The 3,790-nt window shown below is 42.1% G+C and overlaps 1 long non-coding RNA gene across 1 annotated transcript; it reads left to right on the plus strand.

Annotated features, from left to right (window-relative positions):
* Positions 1-209: 209 nt before the first annotated feature.
* On the plus strand, positions 210-3,192 carry LOC108490279. Its single transcript, XR_001872233.1, has 3 exons — positions 210-363; positions 628-757; positions 3,115-3,192. It is a non-coding gene; the product is annotated as an uncharacterized LOC108490279 (long non-coding RNA).
* The last annotated feature ends 598 nt before the right edge of the window (positions 3,193-3,790 follow it).

Here is a 3,790-nt window from a genome sequence, read left to right on the forward strand (position 1 = left end):
TTTTGTTCTTCCTCTCATCCAGTTGACAGATGTAGAACAATTCTCACTGATTATTATGTTTAATTATTCCAGTTAATCATACTGAGAAGCAAACAATGCTAACCATTAACAATGAGGAAAAGAAAAAACAACATATATCTGTCCAGACTTCAAGCACAAAGTATCTCCATTCATTTAGCTCTGAACTAGGCAGTTAGACAGCAGTAATGAAGGATAAGGAAATGTGCCAGTCTGTGCTCCAGGTTCTCCTACCTTGGTGCGGAGAATGAGAGGTAGTGGCAGCAAAACCAACACAGTGACAACCACAAGGAGAAAGCGGCGATAAACCAGAGCATAACTGAGGAGTTTCATTGTCCTGAGCAGGTAGGTGCCTTCAAAAGTGGCCTCCTCAAACTTAGGCAGATGTTAAATAACCAGCCCGGATTAATATTTTTCTAACTCATCATCTTGACTTGCTGCCTGAGACAGACCAATGTTAGTTAAAATTAAATCTCACTTTTTTTATTGTTTTACTATCACAACTAAAACAGAGATAAGCCCAAGAGTGTTTGCTAGAAATCAAAGACCATTTGCTCATGTGGATTGTGAAAAGCAAAACTGCTCTTTTCCTTCTTTCTTTCTTTACAGTAACTGGAATATGGATTGCCTGGAGAGCCCGGGAGAGGACAGAAGACGAAATCGTGAAGTTAGCTGAATTTGCCCACACTGAATCTCCTGCCCCTGACTTCCCCTAGCTGGAGTAGCCACGATTGTTTTGGTACTATGAGTATTTCTCCATAGACAATATTCAGAGTCCTGTCTAAGGAAGTCTATTTTCTTTTTTTTTTTTCAATCTTTTTTAAAAATTTATTCATTTTTATTTTATGTGTATGCGTGTATTGCCTGCATGTAGGTAAGTGCACCCGTGTCGTGCAATGCCCGTGGAGGTCAGAAGAGGCTGTTGGATCCCCTGGGACTGGAGTTATGGACAGTTGTTAGCTGCCATGTGGGTTCTGGGATTTGAACCCAGGTCTTCTGCAAGAACAGCCAGTGTTCTTAACTGCTGAGCCATCTCTCCAGCCCCTAGGAAGTCTATTTTCGATGTCAATCCTGAAATTGCACTCTGGAAGCAGGGAATTTAGTTCAGGGTGATGGGTGAAAGAAAGGGTTTTTGGTGCTGATGACTTTTCCTGTGGCTTCTTAGATCCTATACTGAACTGATATTCTGCAAAAATGGATAGTAAATTTTCCCTGTGCTTTGAAAGCAAAGTACTATGTGTCTCATAGATCCTGTGGCCTGTGTTGGTAGAAAACAAAAAATAAAGCCTGATGTAGTAGTAATAAGTCTTCTCCATTAAGATATCAGCTTGAATTGATACTATTGTCCTGATATTGACCACATAACGATTAACAGAGCTGCCAAAGTTAAATGGCCAGGGTCATTTAAGGGGTATGTGCTCATGGAAGTGTGTGTGTGTGTGTGTGTGTGTGTGTGTGAAGGTGTGTGTGAAAGTGTACACATGCATGTAGGAGCACATGAATATCTGTAAACCTGAAAACTGTTCCAGCAGTGGCATAGAAGGTATGGCTAGAGGCTGTATGGTTGGTTTCTTGTTGTATTGTGATTTAATTATCCAGAAAAGCTCAGCTAAGCAACTTTGCAGTCAGTTCCACGTATAAACAAATCAGCTCCCCAGCTCTCCTGTAATTTACTGTGAATTATTGACAATTATTGTCAGTCTCTTGATACAAGTTTCACACATATAATGTGTGGTTACCATTTAGGCTTTATCTCTAATTCCGCACTAATGTCATTTTGCTTCCTTTTCCTGCCAACAGGGGGAAAATTCCTTTCAACAGTCACTATATTGATGTAAATAAGAAAGCACTTTTTCTTCTAAAAATGTAAATTTCAAGACAAATTACATGTAATGATTTAGGAAAATCAGAGTAATAAACAGAAGAAAAAAAAGTTTCCAAATTAGAAAGGCAAATATCATAAATTTTACAGATTAAAGAGAGCGTGATTGGCAGATGAATAATAGTAGTAATAATAGTGAATACAGCAAAGTACAAAATAAGCAGTATTCAAAACAGATTAAGGGAGCCGAGGTGCTCAGAATCATGGTGCTTATTTTTTCCCTATTGACACTCTGAATAGTTCATTGCATGCTTTTTCTTTTTTCCCATTTTTTGAAGGAAACATTTCTGGTCTCAGATTTTCTTAGGCCACCTGGTGAGACCATTTGAACTTCACTTTCTCATCTTAAAGGATTTTACTTGGAGATGACACAAAAAATGCAAAGGCACGTGGCCTCTTGACTCTTCTGGCGATCACTGCTCATGAAAGGAAGGTTTCAAACCCCCATTCTATACCCGGAGCTACAGCAGGCCAGTCTTTTGTGGTGTCCATACATCGTTTCAACCATAATTACAAAATGGCCCACTTTGTCCTTACTGTGGCTGAACGGACATTCTGTATTCAGCAGTGGTATTCTCTGGCTCACAGAGAGAAGAGATCTGACAAAAGAACTCACATTAAACACAAATGATTAATACTAGATGAATATCACTCAGGAGTCACCAGGGAATGAAACACCAGCGATTTTGGGGCTTCTAGAAAACATATCTCAAGGCACCCTTCAAATTACATCACTGTGTTTAGCCAGTTGCAGGCCAAAGACAAATTGGCTCCATGTGTCAAACTGTGCCTCCTTTTTATACCAAAACATAAAATAGGCTACTTTTAACTTATTATAGTTATGCTGTATTTCATCTAAATTGAACTGTAGCATTGTGTGACCATTAGTCAGTTTAAAAAATACTCTGTTCGGCTGGGCATGGTGGTGCACGCCTGTAGTCCCAGCACTTAGTGGGGGGGCGGGGGGCAGAGGCAGGGGGAGCTCTGTGAGTTCAAGGCCAGCCTGGTCTACATAGTGAGTTCCAGGACAGCTGGGGCTACAGGGAGACCTTGCTTCAAAAAGACAGAAAAAAAAACAACAAACCTCTGTTCAAGCATAAAAACTTACAAATATTGTATATTTGTACACTATTATCTACTACGCACCAGAGATTTTACAATCGCAGCTTCGTAGAAGCTTTAAAACCCAATGCTAGCCATATTTGTAATTACAGCTACTCAGGAACCTGAGGCAGGAAAACTGCAAAGTCAAGCACAGCCGGGACTACATAGCGAGTTCAAGATGACATGAGAGCCTCGCTCAATATTTAAAAGGTAAAAAAATGTGGAGAATATAGCTCAGTGCTGGAGCCCTTGCCTTGCAAGTGTGAAACTCCAGGTATAACACCAAGTACCATACACACACAAAGGGCCCCCGTTCCTCCGACGGGCGGGGCCTGCTCCAGAGAATTGACTGCTAGAGTTACCCGGAGGGAGGGGCTTTGGGTGTCAAAGGAGGCGGCTGGGCACGGGAGAAAAAGGATGGTCCCGGTGTCCCGGTGTCGTACCTGGGTGGATGAGAGAGGGGCCATTTACCGACCTGGGGTGAGACTGCAGGCCCAGGAGGTGCCGGCAAAAGCTAACGGTGAGTGGAAGAGATCTGGGCGGCCCGGTTGCTGAGCCACAGAGGAGAACGCGGAGCTGGGTGTCCACCTTTTGTGAAACACTGGGTGTTCGCCTTTGTAAGTTACTCCATTTCCCCCCACCCAAGATACAAAATGAAAAACTTGGACAAAGTATGTCATACGGTTTGTCTAATAGCTCCCAGAGCAAGAGACCCTGAAGACAGTGAGGGCAGGTCAAACAGAGAGTAGGAAGGAGAAAATTTAGTGGGTCAACAACCTATGTACA

This window comes from Nannospalax galili, unplaced genomic scaffold (assembly GCF_000622305.1).
Source record: "Nannospalax galili isolate Female #2095 unplaced genomic scaffold, S.galili_v1.0 scaffold449, whole genome shotgun sequence".
Lineage (NCBI taxonomy): Eukaryota > Metazoa > Chordata > Mammalia > Rodentia > Spalacidae > Nannospalax > Nannospalax galili.